Genomic DNA, 7,357 nt, shown 5'->3' on the forward strand with positions numbered 1-7,357 from the left:
CCCATGACAGTAAGTGTAACAGGTGTGCGGGCCGGGAGCGACCCGAGCCCTTTTCGCGCTGCACGCGGGCTGTGGCCAGCAGCCCGGGCACGCCGGGGTGGAGAGGGAAGGCCTTCGAGCTGGAATTAGGCACGGACACCTAGCGGTAGTTTTAAAAGATTGTTTACTTACACCGAGATGGCAGTGGTGTAGGCTGGAAAGCTTGATTAAGTTGCAGTTACAGACAAACAACACAGACGGTCTCATGGAGGTTGCTAGGCTCCACGGTGCAGAGCTCAGGATGCTCTGGGTGAACGAGCCACCAAAATAGGAATCGTAAATACGTCTTATAAGAGTTGCATTCGAAGACGGGAAGAGGTGGGCGGTGGATCAGGCCGCCACGCTCCTCTGGATCTCACACAGGGTTTCAATTACCCTGCCGTGTACCCAGAGTCCCCACGAGATGGATGTGGAGTCCTCTGGAAACCGCTCAAGCCTCTTATACGGCTAGCAAGCCAATCGTTAGCCGCCATGTGTGAATAATTTAACATTAGCCAATCACGGGGAACGAATTTGCATACCGGTGGCGGGAACTCTTTTGCACCGTGCATTCCTCTTGCAACATGAGCAATGCACTCTGCAAAAGAAGCTGCAGAAAAGGCGGGAAACTCGTCCCTGCACCGGGGTTTCCTCTTGCTACAGGAAACACCCCCGTGCAATGCTCTGCAACTTGACGGGGATAATTCTGGTGCCGAAGCACACACACAATCATGCCTTTTGGGTCATGACAACAGGAAACTTAAAGACATTTAAATGTGCAAATATAAGCCTACTCAGAGACACTTGCAACTGGGCCTAGCTTCACTGCAATGGAATCTATGATGACTCGGACTTATCAAATCAACTGAATAATGAATCTGAGTTTGTGGTGGAAATGAACCATGGAAATAGTGTTGTTTTAGATTTTGTGATGAGTTTAACACAGCTCAAATAGTTTAATGAAAGTCCCCTATAAGCAGGCAAGCTAGGATTCAGCTTGTCCCACTAGTATGTGTTATAAGGGACTGTATGACAGGCAAGGATTTTTGTGGGTGACATCTTTTATTGGGCCAACTGCGTGGTAGGGAGAAATTTAGGGTAAAGGACACCCTTCCTCAGGTCTGAGATTGATTTGAATTAGTCCAATAAAAGATATCACCCACCCAAGAAATCCTTGCCTCTTGCTTATTTCCCAGACCATGAGAGTTACAACATCGCTCCAACACTACACAAGTTAAAAGGACTACTTATTCTGTCTACATGATACTGTACTTTTTAAATGCAATTGCTATTATCAGTTAAAAGTTCTAAATTTATCCTAGTCTAGACAGTCTCTTGGAATAGGCAAGACAACTCTAGCTGGGTGTTGTTCATTTGTGACTTACACAACACAAAAGCACCTAGTAACAGATGGTTCCACAGCAGGCCAAAAATAGAGGGCTCTACCTGCCTAACCCTAGTTCAGGCTTTGTTAAAGAACCCTTTTAATCTGAGACAGTCACAAGGAAATTCCTAACTGGAGTCTTTTTGCCTAATATATTAAACAGATTGAGTATCATGGCAGAGACTCAAGCACACATACTTCTCTTCTGTTCTCTGATGACTGAATGTTCCATGATCCATGGCAAACACCTACTAAGAACAGAACAGTTGGCACGCATTTTTTTTGTTTTGTTTTGTTTGGCCATCCATAGCTCCAAAACAGCCACCTTAGAATTAAGCACCAGTAAAGAATGAAGCACAGGGCAGATCAAATGCTACATAAGAAACAGATTTCCCTCTATTTTCTCAAGCACGTGCTACACATGTTGTATGTGGCAAGCTAATAAATATTAAATGGTTAATCAAAAGGCAGGTAAAATAAGATGAAAATTGTGGGAATGAAATATTAACAGGCTGCTTAAAAACTGTTGTTGTTGGGGTTTTTTTTTTTAAATAACCATGTTTAAAGGACTCTAAAAGAACTACTTTGTTTGCCTGGAAATATGAGAATAGGTTTATCCTCATTTAGTGGCTTTTCCTTCAAGAAAGATGAAGCTGGTAGTTGAACTAAAATATGCTCCAGTCGGCATCTCTCAGAAATGGGCATGGTGTTTTGCAACTTTGATTATTAATAAACTTGAAATACTGAAGTATATTTCCTGTGTTCCAGAGATGCCTGTCTTGTATCCTGTGAGCACAACAGCAGCATTTGTTCACTTCCAACAAACCTTATGTCATTTGGATCTAATTTCTCTCTAGGGTAATTCCATTGTTACTGGCAGTAGAATTAAACAGTGAAGCATGGGACTCTTCTATTTTACATTAGGCGCTCTATCCTAATAGTATATAGTTAAACATTCTTCCTACCTGCATCATGCTTCAGATCTTAGACTAGATTTTTAAAGTTCTTTCAGGTTTAGTCATTTACTTTTTCACTGTGTGTTGCTTTCTGTACTGTATTTAATTTAGTGATATTAGGCTGGCTAATATTACATTCTGGTTCTCATGGACTGTTTCTGGTTCTCTTGGACAAGGCTCTTGTGCTTGAATTAGTAACCCTTCAAGTGAAGGTTTTTTTAAAAGAAATCAAAAACCATTTCAGTGTTCTCTTGTTGTGGTTCTGGAACTGGGTTGATACACAAGATCTGAGTTCAGTTCCATTCTGCCACAAGTTTCTCCTGTGATCTTGCACAAAATGACTTTGGGGAAGATCCATGGACCTGGGCACCTAAAGTGAGTCTGCTCAAAGCCAAAATTGCAGTACTTAAAGGCTCTGCTTAATTGCAAATTAACCCCGTAGCTGCTTGACTTTTCATCACTTAAAATTTTCTAGCTGTTTAGTGTTCTGCTTCTGCACACAGCCACAAGCATCTCAGTCTTAACAGGACTATGCAGCTCAGTGCCTGTTTCATATCTGAACTCCAAACTAACCATTCCCTGCCTATGTCCCATGAGTGGCCCGATGTGGTAGGCATGTCTGAAGTACATTTAATGTCACAGGACTGGGAATTACACAGGTTGTAGCCATATCTGCCACTTCCATTCAACTATGTGGCAGAAGTAGTATAGGCATACCCCTAATCTCTCTTTGTCTCAATTTTCTCAAGTGTAAGCAGCACCATACCTAGACTCCTGGCAGCCCTGAGCGAACTTTTACTATCAGGCCCTCCTTTGCCAGAGATGATGATACTAATAATAATAACAATTACCGTTTTCGGGCCTCCTTTTTGTCCGGGCCCCAGGCAGCCACTGAGTTTGCCCATGCCTATGTCCAGCCCTGAGCATAAGATAAGAATAATTATACGTTCTTTCTCCTATTTATTGTTATTTTGTTGGCATAGATTTCATACTTTTTTCAGAGTGACATTTGTCTCTTACTTTGTGCTGATCCAGCAACTAACACAGTGCAGCCCTATTCTCATTTGGGTGCTGAAGGTGTGGCTATAACCTATTGCATCCCTCTCTTGTGCTCTTTCCAAGAAGAAAGCCACAGAAGTAGACATCTTTCATTCAAGCTGCACAGACTTTCTAGAAGTCCCTGGTTGATTCCCTGCTGATTGAGCAGATGATAACTGGCACACGATCAGGAACTTTTCTGGGATTCAAGCTTATTAGATATTATTTGGCTTACTGTAGTGTATAGGAACTCTGATCATAGAAAGAGCTGTGATAATGCTGGCTCCTGTATGAACAGAACAAAAAGATGGTCCCTGCCACAGTGAGCTTATGATCAAAGTATAAGAAAGAAACTAGGATGCAAATAGTTTTGTGTTCAAGAAAAAATAGGATGCATTTGTCAGCATAATAAATATGATAACTGTACCTGCTGCCCCTTGAGATAACTGCCAAGCCTGACCCTGGATAAAGTGAGCAGAAGACTGACCACCCAGCTGTGTAAGTCCACGGACATGGAAATGTACTATTGTTCTGATAAAAATGGTTGCTCAGCAGAGAACACTGATAACCCTTCCTGCCATATGAAGGGTCCTGGTGAAATCTCTCTCTCAGGAGTTCAGAAACCTGAAAAAAATTATCTTGGGAGCAAGAGAATACTTCAACAGTAGTTGAACAGGAGTAAACAATATTTACATTATTATGAAATTGCAGCTAATTGAAACAATAGCTGGAATTCAATTGTTTATGGAATTCCAGCTAAGATCATCAGACCTCATACAAAGATGACCGGTTCTATACTTTTACAGAGGACTTCAATAACAGGATGGCTTAGCATGGACACTGATGTGAAATAGAGATATGTTCTTTCTTTGCTACCATTTGGCATAGCCATAGACTGGCTAGCAGAAGGTACAGGCAAAACAAATGCTAACATGGCCTGGGTAGATGGCAAATGTCTAGAAGACCTAGACCTTGCTGATGATATTGTGCCGCTGAGCGACACACTTGGAAAGCTACAGAGAGAGACAACCTGGCAAAAGTCGCAGACCAAGCAGAGGCTCAAAGTCAACTACATCAAAATCAAACAAATTCCTCCCCAAAACAAAAACAAAAAACCCTTCTTGAAACCCAGGAATCAAGTAGATATATATCAGAAAGCAGATGCATAACTAATAGCACCACATTATTCAATGGACACCTCAAGAAGAAAGTGACAGGAAAGACAGGAACAGCATTCTATAAATCACTAAACTAACTTACGGACCTGGAAGCTATACAGAACCAGAACAAATCTGGGAATTTTCAGTTCAAATGTAATCTCTGTGCTAATGTGTGGCTGTGAGAGTTGGAGATCTACCCTAATATGAGACAGGAAAATAGATGGCTTTGAAGAGAGGTACTTACAAAAGATTCTCAACATTGAAAAGAAAGGTTTTATCATCAACATAGTGATCCAACACACCATCAACCAGCAGTTCATTTTCACCAGAACCAGACTGATGGGTTTCATTTGGGTGCCAAAACACAGACTTACATAGGAAGCCATCCAAATGAAACAGCTGTTGTGAAGAAAAGAGATGTCTAAAAGAAAACTTAAAAAGAGTGTTTAGCAGTGAGGGCAGAACAGCACCATGGAGCAAATGGAAGCAGCAGTAAATGACGACAGGAATAGAGACTAGTTTCTGCCCTGTATACCAACGCTATTACAGGAATGTTGTAATATGCTGGTAGGCAACGGTTTCCAGACACCAGAAGTTTAGCCTTTACCATGTGCTTAGCAAATGTGGTTAAGACAAGACTCCTCTGTCTACCCCACTAGGACCTGTCAAGAGTAAGTACTTGCCATATATAGTAAGTGTTTGCTTTGTATTTATCCTAGCAAATGTGAATTTGTTTCAATCAGTCCGGAGGTCGCACCGATTGTTAGGGCACTTTTGATGTAGCAATAACTTTCACCAATCTTCCCGGTCTTTTGCAATTCTTGTACAAAAAGATTGTACAAGACTGAGTTTGTTACAGTTCTAGGCTAAATAGCTTGGTTCATTAGTTTAAGTTATACATATAGATGCCTAGGATTTAGAAGAGTCAAGCTGAGTTCATAACCCTGCCACAGCTTTCCCATGTCACCTGGGAAAAATCACTTAATTGATCTGTTCCCAAGTTGTAAAAGACAGACACCTGCCTCTTTTTCTAGCCATATTCAAAAAAGGGACTGGACAAATTCTTGGAGGAAAGGGGCATCATTAGCTATTGAGAATGGGAGCTAGGGGCATAGCCTCTGAATCAGAACTTCCTAGATCTTAAATGCTGGAGGCTGCTAGTGAGAGAGGAACAGTGAGAAAAAACCCTGGTCATACCCAGTTCACTCTTCCTTTCAGCATCTGTTCTCTGCCACTGTATAGGTTATTGGGCATATATCAACTGGTTTTGGGGGGACACCTAAAGAGAAAACTGTGATGGGAGTGAGGTCATAGGTTCATAAATGGTGGGTCTACACAAGACATTTACTATGCTGTAGCCTAATTAGCTGTACAGTAAACACCTCAGCATCTACACATGCCCGCCCAATTAGGCTGCAGTAAACTAATTTACTCAGTAGCAGGATAGTACTTGTAAATATTTACAGGTACTATCCTGTTGTGGAATAAAAAACTCTGCAGCAGTGAATGTGTAGATGCTGCCTCAGCTGGCTGGGGCACGAGGATACTTCAGTGAGGGGGCTGTCTGCCAGCTAGACCTGTGCTGAGGCACCCTTGTGCTCCAGCCAGCCCCTCTGCAGCATGCTGACCCTCCCAGCCGGGGTCCCTGCTATCTGGGGCTGCTCCAACCTGGCTCAATGTGCTACAATCCTGGCCACGTGTGCAAATGGTGTGCCTGGAACAATAAACTCAGGTGTAATAAGTACCGGAGTTTATTGTACTGTGTTAATATGCATGTATAGATGCGCCCAAAGAGTGCACCAAGGGGGAACACCAAGCAGAGCACACCGGACAGTGCCCACTGGCCCTTGAGCAAGTAGGAGCCAGTAGACACTGCTCAGCAATACTAGGCTGGGAGATGGGATCAGACCAGGGACAGGAAAGTGGCCCTGCAGTCCCCAGAGGTCCTTTTGGCCAGATCTTCTTCCCTGGTCAGATACATTGCGAGCTTGGCTAGGGCCAGGAGGAGGTCCCACAGGCCTACATGTCACCCTTTAAAACACATAGGCCCAGCCTACCAAGTCTCTCATTGGCCTCCCTTAGGCAGGGAGGCTACAGGAAAAGGGGACAACAGATTTCTTGGGACAAATAATGAAAAAACAGGGAGGGGAGTGTGGCTCAGAAGTTCAAAACAACCGTGCTGAGTGGGGACACCAAGCAGAGCACACCAGACAACGCCCACTGGTCTTCAAATGAGTCCAAGGAGCAAGTGGACACTGACTAGTGATACTCTGCTTGGAGATGGGAGCAAAGCAAGGTGAGGAAAGCAGCCCCAGAGTCCCTGGGGACCCTCCTGGCCAGAGCCTCCTTCATGGTCAGGTACACGGCCAGCTTGGCCAGGGCCAGGAGGAGGCTGACCAGAGGTCGTATGGGAGACAGGGTGAGATGAACCTAGGGGCTGAACCAGTCAATGGGAAATCTTCTGTTCTTAGGCTGGCTTTGGACTCACAGGCAAACCACCTCTCTAGAAGAGGAACTGTGCAGCTTGCACTTGCTGGACTTCACTAGATGTTTTGAACGTGCATGAGAGACAGAACGAGTGTGAGAACATGTGCAAGTGAGAGAGAAAGTGTATGTGTGTAAGAGAAATGTGGGATTGCAAGAACATATGAGCGTGAGAGAGAAAATGTGCGTGGAAATTCGTGCGCGAGAGAGGCGCTGTGAGTGAGGCGGGCGGGGTGCGCGCGGAGCCCCGTCCCAGAGTCCTGCCCGGGGCAGAGCGAGGGCGGGCCGCGTGGGGAAGCAGCATTGCCTTTTTCGGG

The sequence above is a fragment of the Alligator sinensis genome, unplaced genomic scaffold (genome assembly GCF_000455745.1).
Source record: "Alligator sinensis unplaced genomic scaffold, ASM45574v1 scaffold15_1, whole genome shotgun sequence".
NCBI classification, from domain to species: Eukaryota; Metazoa; Chordata; order Crocodylia; family Alligatoridae; genus Alligator; species Alligator sinensis.